This window comes from Periophthalmus magnuspinnatus, chromosome 10 (assembly GCF_009829125.3).
Source record: "Periophthalmus magnuspinnatus isolate fPerMag1 chromosome 10, fPerMag1.2.pri, whole genome shotgun sequence".
Lineage (NCBI taxonomy): Eukaryota > Metazoa > Chordata > Actinopteri > Gobiiformes > Gobiidae > Periophthalmus > Periophthalmus magnuspinnatus.
Genome location: NC_047135.1, coordinates 36,887,413 through 36,910,131, shown reverse-complemented (window position 1 = coordinate 36,910,131; position 22,719 = coordinate 36,887,413). Strand labels below are relative to the sequence as shown.

At 44.9% G+C, this 22,719-nt stretch overlaps 1 pseudogene; it reads right to left on the bottom strand.

The window, feature by feature from the left end:
* Positions 1-6,745: 6,745 nt before the first annotated feature.
* Positions 6,746-8,523, bottom strand: LOC117377402 (piggyBac transposable element-derived protein 4-like; annotated as a pseudogene).
* Positions 8,524-22,719: the final 14,196 nt, after the last annotated feature.

Here is a 22,719-nt window from a genome sequence, read left to right as displayed (position 1 = left end):
CAGATAGTAATTTAGTTCAAGGGGAAATACTAAAATAATACTTTCCTACTTAGTTACTGCTCACATGACTTCAACCTGAAACATAAATAGAAATAAGGCTGTCCAGACCAGGCCTTGTTTAAGATCAGGACATGGTTTATAGTGATATTGGAGATGGGTCAAATGCACCAGAAGTGCTTGAGTGCTGTGACCACTTTGAGACCACTCTGAGACCGCTCTGTGACCGCTCTGATACCACACTGAGACCGCTCTGAGACTGCTCTGTGACTGCTTTGTGACCACTCTGACACCGCTCTGTGACCGCTCTGACACCACATTGAGACTGCTCTGAGACTGTTCGGAGAGCATTCTGAGACCACACTGAGACTGCTCTGACACCACACTGAGACCGCTGTGTGACTGCAGTGAAACCACACTGAGACAGCTCTGTGACCGCTCTGAGACCACACTGTTGACCACGCTGTTAAACAAAGTGGCAGTCCAGAAGCAAATCAATCAGGTAAAGTAGCTCAGAGGAGAGAGGTCTCACGGCAGCTGGATGCAGAATGATGCAGTTACAGAATGTCTGTGGGCCACCCTTGTGGGCCTCTCTGTGGGCTCTCCCTGTGAGCCACTCAGTAGGCCTCTTCGTGGGCCCTTTCTGTGTTGATTATTATTATTATTATTATTATTATTATTATTATTAGTAGTAGTATTATTATTATTATTATCAGGCCCAAGCCTGGGACAATGTCCCAGCGAGGGACTCATTTAAACCGTGTCCGGAGCATGGAAAATGGCAAAAATCAAGTAGTAAACACGCCCCGACATGGCAGTGATTGGTGTCAAAAATTAGAACTCGACGAGCTCTAATTGTCACCGAAGACACTGTGAAATAATAACAAAAGACGACTTAGTAGCACCATCTCAAACTTTGATTTTCATGAGGCCAATGGGAGCCCAGTCAACGTAAAAATCTGCAACTCACATCAAAAAATAGAATAAGGACATGACAAAAATTACATTATGGCCCCACCCTAAAATGTACAGGAAGTCGGCCATATTAGATCAAACCAGGGAATGACAAAAGCGTACACCCTCACATGTAGGACATCACCTCGCACAGTTTTCATTCCAAGCACTTCAAATTTGGCCAAAACCCACTAATCCCATGTGCAAATAAAGATTATCAATTACATTTTGAATATGACTTTGGGTGTGGTCATGGGGAATTTTCAACAAAATTACAAATTTTGGAATATATATAAAAAAAAAAGAAAATCTCTTTCACACATTTTTTGTTGGGAAAACGCTAATACAGCGTTTATGCACATTTGTGAGCTGTACGCAATGATATGCAAATCAAGGCACTCTCTCACAAAATGGCTCTCTAGCGCCCTCTTCACATTTCATTTTCAAAAATTCGTAGAAGACAATCAATTTGTCGTGGACTTCAGAAAAAAAATCACAGGAAAGTCACATGACTGTAGCTGTTATGGTTTAGGAGAAAAATAATGGGTGGAAAATGCGTTTCCATTATTATTATTACTAGGCCCGAGCCTGGGACAACGTCCCGGCGAGGGACTCATTAAAACCGCGTCCGGAGCATGGAAAATGGCAAAAATCAAGTAGTAAACACGCTCCGACATGGCAGTGATTGTTATCAAAAATTAGAACTTGATGAGCTCTAATTGTCACAAAAGACCTCGAGAAAAAATAACAAAAGATGACTCGGTAGCGCCACCTCAAACTTTGATTTTCATGGGGCCAACATGTCAGGACATGACAAAAATGATATTATGGCCCCGCCCTAAAATGTACATGAAGTCGGCCATATTGGATCAAACCCTGGAATTACAAAAGTGCACACCCTCATATTCAGAACATTTCCTTGCACAGTTTTCATCACAAACACTTCAAATTTGGCTAAATCCCACTAAACTCATGTGTGATTAAAGATCCATCCATCCATCCATCTTCATCCGCTTATCCGGGGCCGTGTCGCGGGGGCAGCAGTCTAAGCAGGGACTCCCAGACTTCCCTCACCCCGGACACGTCCTCCAGCTCCTCCGTTGGGACCCCAAGGCGTTCCCAGGCCAGTCGAGAGACATAGTCCCTCCAGCGTGTCCTGGGTCTTTCCCAGGGCCTCCTCCCGGTGGGACATGCCCAGAACACCTCCCTAAGGAGGCGTCCAGGAGGCATCCTGAGCAGATGCCCGAGCCACCTCAGCTGGTTCCTCTCAATGTGTAGGAGCAGCGGCTCTTCTCCGAGCTCCTCCCGTGTGACCGAGCTCCTCACCCTATCCCTAAGGGTGCGCCCGGCCACCCTGCGGAGGAAACCCATTTCAGCCGCTTGTATCCGCGACCTTGTCCTTTTGGTCATTACCCAGAGCTCATGACCATAGGTGAGGGTAGGAACGTAGATTGACCGGTAAATCGAGAGCTTTGCCTTTGGGCTCAGCTCCTTCTTCACCACAATGGACCGATACAGCGACCGCATCACTGCAGACGCTGCACCGATCCGCCTGTCGATCTCACGCTCCATCCTTCCCTCACTCGTGAACAAGATCCCAAGATACTTGAACTCCTCCACTTGGGGCAGAGACTCACCACCCACCCGCAGAGGACAAACCACCTTTTTCCAGTCGAGAACCATGGCCTCGGATTTGGAGGAGCTGATTCTCATCCCAGCCGCTTCACACTCGGCTGCAAACCGCCCCAGTGCTGCAAGTCCTGGGTCGAAGAAGCCATCAGGACAACATCATCTGCAAACAGCAGAGATGAAATCCTGTGGTTCCCAAACCAGACCCCCTCCGGCCCCTGGCTGCACCTAGAAATTCTGTCCATAAATATAATGAACAGAACCGGTGACAAAGGGCAGCCCTGGCGGAGTCCAACATGCACCGGGAACAGGTCTGACTTACTACCGGCAATGCGAACACAGCTCCTGCTCCGGTCATACAGGGACCGGACAGCCCTTAGCAAAGAGTCCCGGACCCCATACTCCCATAGCACCCCCCCAAAGGACACTGCAAGGGACACGGTCGAATGCCTTCTCCAGATCCACAAAACACATGTGGACTGGTTGGGCAAACTCCCATGAACCCTCAAGGACCCGATGGAGAGTATAGAGCTGGTCCAGTGTTCCGGGACCAGGACGGAAACCACACTGCTCCTCCTGAATCCGAGGTTCGACTATCGGTCGGATTCTCCTCTCCAGTACCCTGGAATAGACCTTACCGGGAAAGCTGAGGAGTGTGATTCCCCTGTAATTGGAACACACCCTCCGGTCCCCCTTCTTATACAGAGGGACCACCACCCCAGTCTGCCATTCCACAGGTACTGTCCCCGACCGCCACGCGATGTTGCAGAGACGTGTCAGCCAAGACAGCCCCACAACATCCCGAGACTTGAGGTACTCAGGACGGATCTCATCCACCCCCAGAGCCTTGCCACCGAGGAGCTTCCCAAACACCTCAGTGACTTCAGCCAGGGTGATGGACGAGTCCGCCTCCAGGTCCCCAGTTTCTGCTTCCTCCTCGGAAGACGTGACAGTGGGATTGAGGAGATCCTCAAAATATTCCTTCCACTGCCCGACAACATCCCCAGTCGAGGTCAGCAGCTCTCCACCCGCACTGTAAACAGTGTTGGTGAAGCACTGCTTCCCCCTCCTGAGGCGTCGGACGGTTTGCCAGAATTTCTTTGAGGTGCTCTATAGTCCTCCTCCATGGCCTCCCCGAACTCCTCCCAACCCCGAGTTTTTGCCTCTGTGACTGCACAAGCTGCGGCATGCTTGGCCCGCCTGTACTCATCAGCTGCCTCAGGAGTCCCACGAGCCAACAAGGCTCGATAGGACTCCTTCTTCAGCTTGACGGCATCCCTTACTTCCGGTGTCCACCACCGGGTTCGGGGATTGCCGCCGCGACAAGCACTGCAGATCTTACAACCACAACTACGAGCCGCCGCATTGACAATAGAGGTGGAGAACATGGCCCACTCAGAGTCCATGTCCCCAACCTCCCCCGGGATCAAGGAGAAGCTCTCCCGGAGGTGGGAGTTGAAGACCCCTCTGACAGAGGGCTCCGCCAGACGTTCCCAGCAGACCCTCATGATGTGCTTGGGCCTGCCAGGTCTGTCCGGCTTCCTCCTCCGCCAGCGGATCCAACTCACCACCAGGTGGTGATCAGTTGACAGCTCAGCCCCTCTCTTCACCCGAGTGTCCAAGACACATGGTTGGAGGTCAGATGACACGAAAACAAAGTCGATCATCGACCTCCGACCTAGAGTGTCCTGGTGCCACGTGCACCGATGGACACCCTTGTGCTCGAACATGGTGTTCGTTATGGACAAACTGTGACTAGCACAGAAGTCCAATAACAAAACACTGCTCGGGTTCTGATCGGGGAGGCCGTTCCTCCCAATCACGCCCCTCCAAGTGTCACTGTCATTACCCACATGGGCGTTGAAGTCCCCCAGGAGAACAACGGAGTCCCCAGTTGGTGCACTGTCTAGTACCCCTCCCAGGGACTCCAAGAAGGCCGGGTACTCCGCACTGCTGTTTGGCCCGTAGGCCGACACAACAGTGAGAGACCTGTCCCCGACCCGGAGGCGCAGGGACGCGACCTTCTCGTTCACTAGGGTGAACTCCAACACGTGGCGGCTGAGCTGTGGGGCAATGAGCAAGCCCACACCAGCCCGCCGCCGCTCCCCGCGGGCAACGCCAGAGAAATAGAGAGTCCAACCCCTCTCAAGAAGTTGGGTTCAAGAGCCCAGGTGGTGGGTCCACGGGAGGACGGCCCCACGTCGTTCCTTCGGGCTGGGCCCGACCAGGCCCCGTGGGAAAAGGCCACCAGGCGCTCGCTGCCGAGCACCCACCCCAGGCCCGGCTCCAGGGTGGGGCCCCAGTAACGCCAGTTCGGGCGACGTAAACGGCCTTGTTGTTTTTTTCTTCATGATGGGCTTCTGAACCGCTCTTAGTCAGCCCGTCTACCAGGACCTGTTTGCCATGGGTGACCCTACCAGGGGCATGAAGCCCCCGACAACATAGCTCCCAGGATCATTCGGGTGCTCAAACTCCCCACCACGTTAAGGTGGCGGTTTGGGGAGGGGGGATTAAAGATTATCAATTACATTTTGATTATGACTTTGGGTGTGGTCAGGGTGAATTTTCAACAAAATTTTTGGAAAATTTCTATAAAATATTTCTCTTTCACACATTTTTTGTTGGGAAAATGCTAATACAGCGTTTATGCAAATTTGTGAGCTGAATGCAATGATATGCAAATCAAGGCACTCTCTCACAAAATGGCTCTCTAGCGCCCTCTTCAAATTTCATTTTCAAAAATTCATAGAAGACAATCGATTTGTCGTGGACTTCAGAAAAAATTCATAGGGGCCTTATTTGTGATGGGGAAAAATGTGAGAAAGTCACATGACTGTAGCTGTTATGGTTTAGGAGAAAATTAATGGGTGGAAAAAAAATTTCCATTATTATTATTTATTATTTTGGTGGCCGGATTGAAGCCACTTTTGACCCCCTGAACGTTAACGAAAAGTCAATTTTATTGGACCCAACATTCAAGACTGGTGAAATATTTTTTCTTTTGACCTGTGTTTATAAAAATTTTGAAAAATGACTCGGTAGCGCCCTCTAAAACTCCAATGCATTTAAAAAAATTTTTTTTTTTTGCAAAGTTTGACATAGACATTTGAAATTTGGCACATACATACTGAACATACATACATACACACTGAACAAAAAAGCCAAGGAGAAAACATACCTTTATTTTCAAGCATGTTGCCATGGCAACGTCTGATGTTTCTCATTGAAATCCATGTTTTTTTTGTTAACTGGGATGAAAAAATTACTTTGTCATAGACCATTGAAATTTGGTACACATATTCCACATAGCATACTGAACAAAAAAGCCAATGAAGACATACCTCTATTTCCAACAATGCAGGTGTGACAATGACAGAAATGGTCTCATTGCAATGAATGGAGTAGTATTACTGACATATATATATTACTATATATGTATTTGAATAATAAACACAAGTGACTGAACAAATGCAAAAATGTTAAAATAGTACTGCGGGACAGTCAACCATTAACATCCATGAGACAAGCAGCAAGAAAACCCCATACTACAAAAGTGACGTAAAGGACCTTTAACCCATAAAAACCCACAGTGACACCAGTGTAACACTTTGCATGTGTTCTATGTGGTCCACTTGGTCTGTGGTATATCCCACATAATTTTCCTTTAATGAAAAATGGGTCTGGGTTCTTATGGGTTAAATTAACTTCCATTCACATTTTTTGTGAATGGAAGTATGTGACCATCTTTATGAAGTTATACAAATATGACACACAGTAAAGTGACATAAACAGATACAGCATTAAAAGTACTTCACTCATGTACTTCCACCTCATGTTGTCCTCATATTTTGTATACACCCCTTGTCCTCCCGGTCAAAATCACCCAACTTCACTAAATCCCCAAGATAAGCAGTTTAATTGAATTTTAAACACAAACAAATTTTATTTTGCTTGAAGAAACATTCACCACAAAATATGTGAAACTTGAGTTTTCCCTTTTCACCTGTATTTCTATAGTTTTAGAAACAAAAGAAATGTGCAAAAATGAATTTTTAATGCATTTTTATTCATCCCAATGAGTCAGATTCTTCTTTTTTTTTGTTTTTTTTTGCCAGTGAACAATGTAAATATACAACCAAAAAAAACAAACAACCAATATAACTCATTCAACTAATTAGCACATGTAGGGCAGTATGCAAATGCACAGCTCTTGCAGATATATTTCTTACACCTACAGCACACAGTATGTGTTTTACAGTCCTTGTTTGGCAGGCAGAAGTGACATCTCTTCCTCTTACTTGCCCCAGCTGGGGCAGCGGCTGTGGCAGCTAGGTCCTCAGGTTGATCAGGAGTTTCTGCACTCTGTATAGCTTTGACAACTGCTGCAGAGGCTTCTGTGCGGGGGACATGCTTCCTTCTTTCAATGAGTGGAGTTACAAGTGCCTTTCCTAGTTGCTCCAGGAACACCCTCCTCTTGTTCTGCTTACGAGGCATGCAGGTTGCAGGCATGCATCTTTCTCCAAATCACAAAGGCATTGTAGGAGGAAACATCAATGATGTTGTGGAAGATGACAAGGGGCCAGCGGGCAGTCCTCCTCTGCAGCTATATGTTCCAATCACCTTATCTAGGTTGTCCACTCCTCCTTTGTTACAGTTGTAGTCTAGGATGATGGATGGCTTCCTGTCCTCACGATTACTAATGCCTGTGTCTGTGTGCAGTGTGCTCAGAAGTACTACATTCTTATTTTTCTTTGGGATGTAGGAAACTAGGGTGGTGGGCGTGAAGGCAAACTTTGATGAGAAGACCTTTATCTCCTTTGTTACAAGCAGTGCAGGTGGGAGCTCACGCTTGTTCTTTTGAACTGTGCCAACCATGGGGATCTTCCTCTTCAGGAGCTGCTGTCCGAGTTTATAAAAGGTGAAGAAATTGTCACATGTCACATTGTGACCCCTCAGTCCGTCTGAGTCTGTCACATCAAGCACAACTCACATCCACTGGTTCTTCTCCGAGCCTCCACTGGTCGGCTTCCCAGTTTAGACTTGCATCTTCCAAGTGTTGGTTGATTTGGCATCACAAGCCACCCATGACTTGATCCCATATTTTGCTGCCTTGCTGGGCATATACTGCCGGAAAGGACAATGACCTTTGTACAGAAGAGAGTGATTTATATCAGAGTCACAGAAAACAGTCATAGAATTCAATAGTGAAAATCACTTTTATTAGAAATATGAAAATAAATTACCTCTAAATGGAACCAGTTGCTCATCCACTGTTACATCAGGCCCTGGGTTGTGGAGGTAGGGCAGCTGCTCCACCCACTTATCCCAGACCTCTCTCATGGCTGCAAGTTTGTCTGTCACACGTCTTGCTGGTCTTGACTCATGGTTATCAAAACATAGCAGTCTTGAATAGGTGTGAAAGTGTTTGAGTGGCATTGTGGCTCGGAAAATTGGCCTTCCACTCTCTGCTACAGCCTCACCTCGGGACCTGTAAACACCTGCTAAGATGAGCAGCCCTAAGTAGGCCTGCAGGTCAGTCTCATCCATCTTTTTCCAGCTGTCTCCATATTTGCGAAAACCCTCCAGATTTGTCATCTCCAGGATTATTTTTTCTATTGCTGGTGTGATGAACAGGTAGAATGTAGAGACAACGACTTGGGCATGAGAAACGGCATATCTTGTGGGTCCTGGGGTCATCTTTATGACATTTTGTTCTGCCTCCCTGCCAAGTTGGTCATATGCTTCCGAGAACCATGTTATTTTGCAGTTTTTTTAAGCGTTTTCTTGTTCTTCTGAAGATGATTCATCATGCTCTGGGTTGTATTCCTCCCCATTTTCTTCTTCTGATACATCCTCCACTTCCTCCTCTGAATCAGAGTTGTCTTGCTGGACATCTGGAAAAAACAGCTCTGGAGCCTTTTGGACGTTATAATGCGCATTCATGGCTTCCGCATAGAGAGAATTTGGGGTAATGTCATGTCACTTCTGGAAATCCACAGATCAAAGGCACTGTCCAGGAGAAAGCCCCTGTCTTGTCTTGTTTATGTCTGCTACGGATTGATCTGAGACAGAACTAAAACATTTTCACATTCTATGGTTCTCCCCGTGCCTGGATGGGTTTCCTCCGGGTACTCCGGTTTCCCCCATCAAACAAAACATGAACGCCCTTCGAGACAACTGTTGTTGTGATTTTGGGCGTTACAAAAATAAATGAATTGAATTGAATTGGTGTGTAAAAAACTCTGTGACCGTGATTTTAATTGAATTTCACTGTTGGGTCATTTTGACCTGAAGATGACCTGTGTACGTTTTTTGTACAGCATGCATGATAATGTGAATAAAGGCAACTGTTGTGGAAAAATTACAGTTGTAGATGAAAAGTAATCCATTTACAAAGCTCGGTGAGTTTTGCAATACAGGAAAAAAGGTTTATTGTTTGTTGCAGCAGATACAGACAGGACAGGGCCCAGGCCTGCCCTGGCCACAGACTGGTAGCCTCCCGGCCTCTCCCCCAGTTCCCCTCTCCCCTAAGTCCAAGTCTCAACCACCCAACCAACCACCCACCAGCCACCTCCCGAGCATCTGAGCTCTGACTATTTTATACCAGCATGACAATGCTACATACATTTCAAAGCAGAGTGACTTTTGTTTCACACCCATATGATAATGAACTTTTACACTTAGACAGGTAGAACAACAGCGAGTTTCTTGTGGGATGGAGACAGAGCTTCACACATGTTAATGTCTCGTCTGGGTCTGGCAGACTGACACAGATTAAATGCTTTTTAAATACACAACATGACTATACTTAAATTTCTATCACACTTTCTCCCTTTTGATTATTCATTAATCATACTTCATAAACAATCATCACAAACAGAACATGCACAAAAACATTCATTATTGTGGATCCAAAACAGATCCATTATTGTTGACTGAGATGGAGGGAAATTCAACAGTTCATTGTTGTGTTCAGTTCAGTTTGTCCAATATGATTTGTAGTCAGACAGTGAATGCTGTTTTAACATGATGGTGGCGGTGTTCAGTTAAATCTTTCCCATCACCTGTCCTCTGTCCCTTTATCATCCTTCTGACCACACATGGCTGTACTCTCCGTCCGCACGCAGCTTGGCGTCTCTCTGGCCACAGCTCGTCTCTAGAGTTGTCCTTCAGCCCATGTGTCGATTTCAGGGCTGTGGTTGGGGACAAGAGGAACAGGTCGAGTTCTTCTGAGTCACATGAAAAGAAGTGAATAGCTGAATTTTTCTGAAGTTTTTCTCCGGTGACATTGAAACAGCAGAATGGTTTTAATGATGTAGGTCTGATTCAGTCCAGGAGAAGACCATGTGTCCTCCTGCCCAGGAGAAGACCATGTGTCCTCCTGCTCAGGAGAAGACCATGTGTCCTCCAGCTCAAGAGATGTTTTTGTTTCAAGTCCAGGTGGAAACTTATCCCTGGCTTCAGATGTTGTCAGGTTACAGGTCTTATAGTTAATGGAACATTCTCTAAATGATAACACCTTTTTTCACACAATCCAGTTTTGAAAACTAAAATTAAATTTGTAATATCCCCCCTTTGACACATCTATATATCTATATATACATGTGTCAATTTTGGCTTAGTTGTCTTCTGCTGCAAGAGAACAGTTAAATTACTGTTGCTGAAATAAACATTTTGTGAAGCCCAAAACTGTTATTGGTTAGTTGTTAGTGTTGTTAGTGTGTGATTATTTCATAGGAACATGTAAAGAAAAAAGAAGAGAAATTATGCAGCATCCGCATCTCCTGTAACAAAAAAAAATTATTAACGAAATCGCAGGCGCTTAGTCGTCAAGGATGGTCAAGTCAGTCAAGTCAGTTTGGATTTGTGATCACTATTAGCTTTGATTAGGCCTTCATTTTGTTTTTAAGAGAGCTCTTTTAAATTTTGGGGAATTCGTGGAAGAATTTGGTTTCTTCTTCCTAATTACAATTGAGGAGGGTTTTTTTGGTATCAGCTGGACTTTTCTTAGGACATGAATGTCATTAAACTCGCTGCAGTGATGAGACAAAAAACACAAAAAATACAACATTTTTCAAAAAGGAAATATAAAGAAACAAAGAAATGTAGAAAATGAGTGGATCAGTTGAAACTGCATCCGGTCATTTTCTTGTTGACACGGTTTACAATGGTTTAGCTGTTACACACATATTTTCTTATGTCACATATTTCACACCACACAGTTTGGCTGATCAGGTCTGAGGACACACAAATGTACAGTTCACTTCTTGTGTCACGCTCTGTACTTAACCATTTTCTTTCTTTTCTTTTTTTCAGATTTTTTGTTTTTGTTTTTCATTTTTTTTCCTCTTTTTTTTCTTTACTGTTTTTTTTTTTTTTTTTTTTTAAAACGTAACATTGCAAGTGAATTAGAGCATACTGTTGACATTACGTAAATTTACATTTGTCTGCATTTTGCTATCACATAATATCTTGATTCTTCTGAGTTTCTTTCTTTCTTTATTCTTTATTTGACAGGGACCATGTACAAATTCATTAATCTTACAAAGAAAAGATGATTTGCACCAGATTTAGCTACTGCTACTTTCCATCTGCAGTCCCTGAGCAGGTGAACACACATTAAAAAACACATATCAATTGACAATTACAATATATGACTACCGATCTGCCATACAAATGTCCCCCCCAGTCCAAACTAATATAAAAATCATTATGTGCAGGTTTAGACAGTGAGCACAGAGCAGCACCAACTAACTAGACTAATGTGGACACGTTTGATTATTTAAAATGAACTTTTTCAAATTTCTAGTAAAACTATTAAAATCCACAGACAATTTCAGACTGTCTGGAAGCTGATTCCACTGCCTAATGGTTTGATAAGAAAAAGCCGATTGAGCAAAGGCCGAGGATCTTTTTGGAACTATGCAATTTCGGTTTACGGAGGAACGAGTGAATCGGGTAGTTTGTTCAGAACAAAGAATAGTAAATTTTTTTAATGTAGGTGAAGCTTCATTATTAATAATTTTGAATAATTTTCTTAGATTTGAATACAAAATTAAATTACTGAAACTGAACATTGTATATTTACTTAAGACGTTACAGTGGTGATAATGGAGGGGTTTTTTATCGAGTGCCTTAACTGCCTGATTATAGGTGGATCTGAGAGATTTTAAAGCACACTCATTGGCCTGAGACCAACAGGAGACACAATAGGTCAGGTGTGGAATAATCATGGCATTAAAATATGTAAAAGCGGCCTCTACTGTCAGGCTGTTCCTCATGTGTCTAAGGGAAGAGATGTTGTAGCGGATTGAATTGCGTACTTTTTTTATATGCTTTTTGAAAGACAAAGTCTGGTCCAAATGAACCCCCAGATACTTTGTCTCTGTTACAATGTTTAGTTTTATTCCGTTAACAAAGATGTTAGGCCTGTCTTTAATTCTATTAGTTTTGAAAAAATACATACCAACTGTTTACTCTCCCTCATGAAAAAAGTTCATCTGTCCTTACACTCAACTACACAGGGATTCTCACCCTTTTGCCTTTTACCAGTTAGTAACCCTAGATAGGAGTTTCACCTAGTGACTGTTTGCTAAATAGCAGGGACTTTCACCCATTTGACTGTTTACTAGCTAGTTACAACTAGAGGGGAATTTCACCCATGACTGTTTGGTAGTTAACTGTAATGACTCCTAAACCTCACTCTGGAGAATAAATTCAAGTATGTCCCAATACTAGATATTATACAAAGCAAAAAGTAGCACAACTAAACCCATGCACCTTTAAAACGCAGAGGGCTTATGGCGTAGAGGGCACTCCCGTCTCCAATGTCCAGCTTGACAACAGATGAAACAAGGTTCATTGGAAAATCTTCTCTTGTTCTTTCGATGGGCTCTCCTCCCATATTTGCTCTGCTTATGTGTTGGCTGATGAGTCTGTAGTTGTCTATGTAATTGTGAATTCACTTGGTGATTTTCATGTTGTTGGGTCTTATTGTACATAGTCACTGCTGCCATATGCAGTTCTTTCTGCATTCTTTCTTGCTTCATTATTTTCTTTCTGTTTAGCTGTTCATATGCATGTGTGGCGTGTCTTTTCAGTTCAGTTAGGCGAGCAGCTTTCCAGCCAATGCAGGTTTTCCTCACAGCTGAAGAAATGTCTGATTTTAGTCCATTAATGAAATAGTTACACAAATATGTTTCCCAAACATCACGAGTCACACCTATGTGATCAGGTCTTGTAAATCCACTGTGGGTGTTATATACTTCTGTTAAACGTGTGAGAAACTCTTCAGGGTCCTCAGTGTGTCTTTGTTTGCAGGATTGGATTGTGTCAGTATCGATAGAGGCAGGAAAGGCTTTTGTGATTGCTGTGCAGATGTTATTCACAGCTTCTCGATACAAAGCATTGGAGTCATGCTTCCAATCAACATGATTGCATCGCAGTTCAGTGTTTTGAAGTTGATCAGCTATTTTGTGCCATTCAGTAGGTTTCATTTTCAGGATCAATACTCTCCTTAGTTCTCTCATAGTAGGTTTGAAATCTTGACAAAAAGTGATAAGTTCTTTAGCAAAAGTCTGACCTGATGCTGTAGGATTGGGCAGATGTTGAGATGCTGCAGATATTTCAGAAGAAATCTAAGGGCGGAAAACTAATGTTGAAGCTTGTGGACCAGAGACTTCAACCATTGGCATAGAGTACATTGTGTCTTCTTCAACACGGCTCACTTTGCTTGTTTCCACCTGTATTTTCACGTGTCCATTACTGTCCTGCGTTGTAGAGTTATTTGGTGAAGGATCAGAGAGACAGGTTGGATGGGGGTTGTTCAGATCTGGATCAAACTTCAGTACAGTCAACTGTTGAGACAAAGAGTTCTGCGATTGGAGCAGTTTCAGCTCACACATTTCAGTTGCATCTTCAAAGAGAAGAGGCTTGTGCATAGTTTTTCTGATTTTGACTTCAGCTTCGTCTTTTCACATTTTTAAACATTCCTTGTAATTTTCGATGTTTTCTAATTTTTTTTATCAAAAATGTTATTTTTTCTCTCATTTCGACTTCAATTTCACATAATTTGTTTTCCAATGCATGAACATTTTTTAAACTGAACGCACCAAATTCTGAAGTCTTCTTATCTTCATGTTTTCTTCTAATAAAATCAACAATGGGGCGTCCTGGAGGGGAATACTCCCTTGAAGTTTTGCTCCCCATTTTAGATGTTTTAGCACTCGTAACTTCCAGTAGTCCCAAAAGTGAGGAAATCAGGAGTGGTGGAGAGCCATTGTTGCTTGGATTGTATTAGCAGCACGTTGTTAGGGCAGCGTGGTGGTACACACATGAGATTTTGGAGCCAAAAAGACTGAAAAGTTGTGAGATGAATCAAAAATGGCATAGGATCAGAACTATGCCCGTTGGGTATGTTTAGTTAAGCATTTTGCATTTCCAAAATACATTCTCCTTTGATTTACCAGTCATGTAGATGAAGATTTCCTTTTCAAATGGAAAGAAGTCTGTATTGGGAAAGCTCACCAAGTAAACCTTGTTCGAATCCAGCGGTGGTGATCCAGGACAGAAACCAATGTCCGTCCATGTTCCTGTTCGAAAGATTCATGCATCAGGACAGAAACCAAAAGGAAGACAAAATCCCATCTTCACTGTGTTCTGGACGACCACTCGTGGATCCCACTTCTGACACCATTATTGTTGTGGAAAAATTACAGTTGTAGATGAAAAGTAATCCATTTACAAAGCTCGGTGAGTTTTGCAATACAGGAAAAAAGGTTTATTGTTTGTTGCAGCAGATACAGACAGGACAGGGCGCAGGCCTGCCCTGGCCACAGACTGGTAGCCTCCCGGCCTCTCCCCCAGTTCCCCTCTCCCCTAAGTCCAAGTCTCAACCACCCAACCAACCACCCACCAGCCACCTCCCCGAGCATCTGAGCTCTGACTATTTTATACCAGCATGACAATGCTACATACATTTCAAAGCAGAGTGACTTTTGTTTCACACCCATATGATAATGAACTTTTACACTTAGACAGGTAGAACAACAGCGAGTTTCTTGTGGGATGGAGACAGAGCTTCACACATGTTAATGTCTCGTCTGGGTCTGGCAGACTGACACAGATTAAATGCTTTTTAAATACACAACATGACTATACTTAAATTTCTATCACAGCAACAATTCACTTTTTCAAAAGTTTGGGTCAATCTAGGAAAAGTAAAAAAAAAATCAAAATCAAAAATAATTGTTAAGGTGATTTTTTTTTTAATTTTTTTTTTTTTACACAGTGGCAGGTCATTATGACCTGAGGACAACATGAGGGTTAAAAGTACTTCACTCATGTACTTTAGATTTTAAAAAGTACTTCACTCATGTACTGTAGGCTTAAAAAGTACTTCACTCATGTACTTCAGGTGTGTTTATATGTGGAGTGTGTGTGTGTGCCTAAGGCGCAGTACCACAGAGCTCCCAGCGGAGGCGCTCAGATTAAACTTGATAAAATTGTGTCGGGGTACATAACATGTCTCTTTGCTTCAGAGAATACACAGAAACATTAGAAACATGTGTGTCGTTGTGTGTTTTTTGTGTGTGTTAGCGTAAAGTGTGGACCTTTTGAACAGGCTTTTGTCATAACGGGGACATGGCGTCCTTTGCTTAGTGGGTTTGTTGCCCCGTGGTTACGTTTAGTTTTCCAACAAATAATGACTCATGCAGTGAAGTTCCCTGAAGCCATGACAGTACTGACCCACATAACGTTAACTAAAACCAAAACTAAATGACCTCGATTAACCAAAACCACACTAAAATAAATGGCTTCCTTAAATGGAGAAAAACTCATCACAGTCATTTCTCATTAACTGTTTTTTGTTTGTTTTTTTTTCAAAATGTTTTATTTTTTTATTTTTTGGTCAATATAACAAAGATAAAACATGTTTATTACACAGACAAGGGTGTGTTATACAAACTCACACTGACTGAATATAATGTAATTAAACAAGAACTTCATCTACACAGTATTTTTACCATTTATGTAAAAAAAAAAAAAAAAAAAAAAAAAAAAAAAAGTTTGACTCAAGCAGTAATTTACTCATTTGTTTTGAAACAGAAACCAAATCCAGTGGAGATGTGTGATAATAATATGGCACATTTAACATTTAGTTGTGATAATCTCTTAGTTTTAGTTTTAGATGCCTATAATCCCACTCTGGATTCCTACTAACACCAAAGGCTTTTTATAAATACCTCATAGAAAGGAAATCTAACTTATTGATTACTTATATATTATAGTCTCTCCGTCTTCTTGGTCTCTGTCTCTCTGTGTCTGTGCTCATGGTGCAATTTGTCACACACACACACACCTCCTGACACTATTAGTTTCATGCTCTTTAACCTTTCCATCCATCCATCCATCCATCTATCTTCTTCCTCTTATCCGGAACTCTAAGCAGGGACTTCCAGACTTTCCTCACCCTAGACATGTCCTCCAGCTCTGGTGGGACTATGTCTCTCTGGCCTGGGAACCCCTTGGGGTCCCACCAGAGCTGGAGGACATGTCTAGGGTGAGGTGAGAGTGTCCTGGGTCTTTCCTGGGGCCTCTTTTCAGTGGGACATGCCTGGAACACCTCCCCCAGGGAGGCGTCCAGGGGGCATCTGGAACAGATACCCAAGCAGCGGCTCTACACCAAGCTCCTCCTGTGTGACTGAGCTCTTCACCATATCCCTAAGGGAGTGCCCAGCCACCCTGCGGAGGAAACCTATTTCAGCCGCTTTTATCTGCAATCTCGTCCTTTCAGTCATTACCCAGAGCTCATGACCATAGGTGAGGTCAGGAACATAGACTGACCAGTAACTCCAGAGCTTCGCCTTTCGGCTCAGCTCCTTCTTCACCACAACAGACCGATACAGTGACCGCATCACTGCGGATGCTGCACCGATCCAACTGTCAATCTCACGCTCCATCCTTCCCTTATTCGTGAACAAGACCCCAAGATACTTGAACTCGTCCACTTGAGGTAGGGGCTCACCATCCACCCGGAGAGAGCAAACCACCTGTTTCCAGTCTAGAACCATGGCCTCGGATTTGGAGGAGCTGATTCTCATCCCAGCCACTTCACACTCGGCTGCAAATTGCCCCAGTGTTGCAGGTCCTGGCAAAACACAAGTGGACTGTGGCAAACTCCCATAAGCCATGAACCCTCGAGCACCCAATGGAGAGTATAGAGCTGGTCCAGTGTTCTGCGACTAGGACGAAAACCACACTGCTCCTCCTGGGTCCGAGGTTTGACTATTGGTCAGATTCTCCTCTCCAGTACCCTGGAAAAGACCTTACCAGGAAGGCTGAGGAGTGTGATTCCCCTGTAGTTGGAACACACGCTTCAGTCCCCCTTTTTATATAGAGAGACCACCACCCCGGTCTGCCAGTCCAGTGGTACTGTCCACCACCACGTAATGTTGCAGAGACGTGTCAGCCAAGAAAGCCCCACAACTTCCAAAGACTTGAGGTACTCGGGACAGTGTCGTCCACTCCCGACGCCTTGCCACCGAGGAGCTTGCCAACCACCTTGGTGACTTCAGCCAGGGTGATGGACGAGTCTGCCTCCGGGTTCCCAGTCTCTACTTTCTCCTCAGAAGATGTGACGGTGGGTTTGAGGAGATCCACAAAGTATTCCTTCCACTGTCCGACAACATCCCCAGTCGAGGTCAGCAGTTCTCCATTTGCACTGTCAACAGTGTTGGTGAAGCCTTGCTTCCCCCTCCTGAGGCACTGGATGGTTTGCCAGAATCTCTTTAAGGCCATCTGAAAGTCCTCCTCCATGGCCTCCCCAGAACTCCTCCCAATCCCGAGTTTTTGCCACTGCAACAGCACAAGCTGCAGCGAGCTTGGCCCGCCGGTACTCGTCAGCTGCCTCAGGAGTCCCACAAGCCAACAAGGCTCGATAGGAGGACTCCTTCTTCAGCCTAACAGCATCCATTACTTCCAATGTCCACCACCGGGTTCGGGGTTGCTGCCGCGACAAGTAACGGAGACCTTACGACCACAGCTACGAGCAGCTATATCGACAATAGAGGTGGAGAACATGGCCCACTCGGAGTAAGGGAGGTTGAAGGAATACTTTGAGGATCTCCTCAATCCCACCGTCACGTGTTCCAAGGAGAAAGCAGAGACTGGGGACCTGGAGGCAGACTCATCCATCACCCTGGCTTAAGTCACTGAGGTGGTTGGCAAGCTCCTCGGTGGCAAGGCTCCAGGGGTGGACGACATCTGACACATCTCTGCAACATCGCGTGGCGGTTGGGGACAGTGTATAAGAAGGGAGACTGGAGGATGTGTTCCAATTACAGGGAAATCACACTCCTCAGCCTTCCTGGTAAAGCCTATTCCACGGTGCTAGAGAGGAGAATCCGGCTGATAGTCGAACCTTGGATTCAGGAGGAGCAGTGTGGTTTTTGTCCCAACACTGGACCAGTTCTATACTCCCGATCATCGACCTCCGACCTAGGGTGTCCTGGTGCCATGTGCACTGATGGACAGCCTCGTGCTTGAACATGGTGTTCATTATGGACAAACTGTGGATAGCGTAGAAGTCCAATAACAGAACACCGCTCGGGTTCAGATCAGGGAGGCCATTCTTCCCCATCACGCCCCTCCAGGTGTCACTGTCGTTGCCCACAAGGGCGTTAAAGTCCTCCAGGAGAACAATGGAGTCCCCGGTCAGTGCACTGTCTAGTACCCCTCTCAGGACTCCAAGAAGGCAGGGTACTCTGCACTGCTGTTTGGCCCGTAGGCCGACACAACAGTGAGACCTATCCCAGACCTGAAGGCACAGGGACGTGACCCTCTCGTTCACCGGGGTGAACTCCAACAGAAGGCGGCTGAGCAGTGGAGCAATAAGCCACACCAGCTCACCACCTCTCCCCACGGGCAATGCCAGAAAAATGGAGAGTCCAGCCCCTCTTGAGGAGTTGGGTTCCAGAGCCCAAGCTGTGCGTGGAAGCAAGGCCAACTATATCTAGCTAGTAACGCTCCTGCACAAGCTAAGGCTACTTCCCCCCAGCGAGGTGACATTCCATGTCCCCAGAGTCAGTCTTCATGTCTGGAGATCTGGTCGTCGAGGCCCCTGCCTTCGATCGCTGCCCAGATCTCTGTGCACCTGCCTTTCATGGATTCTCCCGCAGGTGGTGGGTCCACGGGAGGACAGCCCCACATTGCTTCTTTGGACTGAGCCCAACCATGCCCCATGGGGAAGAGCCCGGCCACCAGGCGCTCGCTGGCCAACACCCACCCCAGGCCTGGGTCCAGGGCACTGTTCCCTCCAAGCTGCGCGTGCGCAATTGCGCACTGCTGACACGGTCTCCACGCAGAAAATCTGTGCTGCGCACAAAAAAATCGAACCGGAGTTGAAAATAAAATAAACACACAACAATTCATTCTGCGCTATTTTTCAATATGAGTCAGTGAGTGTGACCGGGACGAGTTGCTCCAGCCAATTATGTGATTCACATACGTATTTGCGCAGCTTATCAACGTCATTGACAGACGTCCTCAGGGGCCGCTACTTGTGTTTTAGCCGATGTGGCCGACGTGGAGTGAAGACTTGCTAATGATTTTAAGTGTTTAACCCCTTAACGTTCCGACAGCGCGCCCTCGGGCAAAGATCCACGCGTAAAATTACGCGTAATTGCGTAATTTTAATTTTGCAGCAGTTTTGCATTTTAAACATGACGAAATGGAAAAAACAAAGGAAGTACGTGACCGAGGACACTGTGGATGTTTGTACAAGTTAAACTAGAGGCATCTCGGACCCGGAGCGGTTCGTGGAACCGAGTGACGATCTCATGGTGGAGTCAGGAGGAGAGGGACCTTATGTTTTGATGGACTGGATGCTGTTCCTGATCGGTAAGCGTGGTTTATTCTGCTGTTGACTTAATTGTGGATCAAATGTGTATAATGTGTAATTACTAGCATTAGCATTAGCTAATGCCAATATGCAATAGTTCAAATTAAATATTTATACTTCCAATAGCATTAACATACTACACAGGTCATGAGCAACATTTTTGTCATTTTCATTGTATAAGTGGCTAAAGCGCTTAATTAAAAGTCTTATAACAGAAATGTAAATGCGGTAATTTGAATCTTTTAATAAACCATTAAATTTGGATGGATGCGATGCAGCATGACCACAGTGCGCATGTCTGATGTTGCTCACAGTGGTCCATGGGACCACTCAGGGAGTTTGTGCGTTTGCTCAGACTTGTGAAAAATTAGAGGAAACATTGGTCCAGGGTGGGGCCCCGATGACGCCAGTCCGGGTGACATAGCTGACCTTGATCTATTGCTCATCATGAAAGGCTTCAGACCCGTCCCCCTGGACCTGTTTGCCATGAGTGACCCTACCAGGGGCATAAAGCAACAGAGCTCTGATGATCATTCGGGTGCTCAAAACCCCTCCACCACGTTAAGGTGGTGGTTCTGGAAGGGTGGGGACCTCTGTTCTTTAATTAAAGCTCTGTACTGTGTAGAACCATGTCACTTCTTTTTCATAAAAACACTTTGTACTCAAAGACTGGGAGGTGTTCATTAAACACTGTGTTCTCTCATGTCGCCTGGATTCAGAAAACACATAATGAAGATGTGAGTCCGGTCAGCGGTCACCGGTCAGCAGTCACCGGTCAGCCTACGAGCTTTCAGACAGGCAGGACTGACAGATGGATTAGCCTTAGCATTAGATTTAGCATGAGAGTTGGGGTTAGAGTTAGCGTTAGAGATAGGGTTGGAGTTAGCTTAGCCTTAGAGTTAGTGTGCGAGTTAGGTTTAGAGTTAGTGTGAGAGATACACACATACACACATTGGGGTTTGTACATTATTTCTGAGTCAATGGAAGCGTCAGCGCTGACCCAGAGCCCACATCAGTCTGAACTCCTTCTCTCTCTCTTCTCTCTCTCCTTCTCTCTCTTCTCTCTCTCCTTCTCTTTCTTCTCTCTCCTGCTCTCTCTCCTTGTCTCTTTCCTGCTCTCTCTCCTCTCACTTTCCTTCTCTCTCTTCTCTCCCTCCTTCTCTTTCTCCTTCTCTCTTTCTTCTCTCTCTCCTTCTCTCTCTTCTCTGTCTCATCTCTCTCCTGCTCTCTCCTTCTCTATCTCGTCGCACTCTTGTTCTCTCTTGGTCCTTCTCTTTCTCTTCTCTCTCTTCTCTCTCCATCTCTCTTCTTTCTCTTCTCTCTCCATCTTTCTCATTTTTCTCTCTCCTTCTCTCTTTGTCCTTCTCTCTCCATCTCTCTCTCTCCTTCTCTCCATCTTCATCTCGTTGTCTGTTCTCGTCGTCCGTGCGTGTGGTCAGGATGCATACTTGACACATACTTCTCATACTAAACAGACATGATCCTCGTGTGCGTCTTTGTGAGCGAGTGCTTCAGTCAGTTTTCGAGTGTAAACCACATGTGCTTCAGTCTGTTTTGGAGAATGAGGCCCTGATTTGAACTTTCCCAGAAATCTTTTTATGAAATCTTTTAGGAATATTTCATGAAGTGAATGGCATAATGTGGCCCACATTTGTTTGGAAAAGCTTTTGTTGTACATGCTTTGGAAAGAAGCCATTTTTTACCTGTGAAAAGTGCTGTATAAATAAATCCTCCCTTCTGACAGATATAAGGCAATGTCCACCAGGAATCTGACCAGAACTGAAGAAGTAAAAGAAGTGATCTCATTCTGTCTCTCATAGTTGAAGTGAACCTATGATGAAAATTACAGGCCTCTCTCATCTTTTTGAGTGGGAGAACTTGAACAATTGGTGGCTAAATACTGTTTTGCCTCACTATATAAGCTCCTGAAGTCAAAATATATCCACTGCACACAATCTGCATAAAGTGTTAAAGTGTTTAACTGTCCATTTATCAGGAAATGCACTGTTAGTATGCTAAGTGCTTTCCACACTGGTCTCGAAGAGTTAGGAAGTTTAGAATTCACAGAAGAATAACTTTGGACCATTGCAAACTGCTTAAAATGACAGTCCTACAGCCCTACAGTCCGGTGTCTAGGTGGGGCCCTACAGTCCGGTGTCTACGCGGGGCCCTACAGTCCGGTGTCTATGCGGGGCCCTACAGTCCGGTGTCTAGGTGGGGCCCTACAGTCCGGTGTCTACGCGGGGCCCTACAGTCCGGTGTCTAGGTGGGGCCCTACAGTCCGGTGTCTACGCGGGGCCCTACAGTCCGGTGTCTACGCCGGGCCCTACAGTCCGGTGTCTACGCCGGGCCCTACAGTCCGGTGTCTACGCCGGGCCCTACACACTCACATTCCTTCCCAGGATGATTACAGTGGTGCAGCTCTGGTGCGGAGGCCTGGGCCACAAAAGCACTTCCTGTGGTCAGGTTAAATACAGAGACTCTGGGTCAGTGAGCTGCTCCATCCCCCTCCGTCCCCCTGGGTCCCTCCGCTGGCACCACCTCTGAGACTAAAATAGAGCCTCTCATTTGTACTGCAATCACACATGACACATATTTTTCCTCCACTCTGGTCTCAGCACCGGAAACGCTGCTATTTTTACACTTTTTATTCATTGACGGATCCAAACTTTCTTCAAACCATTTCTTTATGTCAATCAACAGAACATTCACCTTAAGATCCAAAAAAAGAGTTTTTTACTTTATATAAAAATGTGATTTTTCTGCAGATTTGTGGAGCCCTTTACAGTTTCACATATGATACTTAAAGGAGCACCCTGACTTAAAGGAGCACCCTGACTTAAAGGAGCACCCTGACTTAAAGGAGCACTATGACTATATAATCTATAATTCTGATTATATAGTCATTCAGCTCTTAAAATCCATTCTAAATCCAATTTAATTATTGGCCCGTGAGATTATTTGAGTAATATTATTTTTTTATGCCCATTAATGTAAAATAAATGTAAACATAAGAATACATGTGACAGAGGACAGATGAGGTAAGAACAGACGTGGAAAGCAGCCATAAGCATCCGCTGTGAGCTTAAGTAACATATGGAGGCTAGCACAGAGAAAGCGTCCAAACAAACCCTCTCGTATGGGTGGTACTGGGTATTGGTGATATCGGCATCACCAATGAATACGTAAGGTGCTATTGATCTGAGGGTTGGCACCACAGGTCTCTACTTCCTACAATG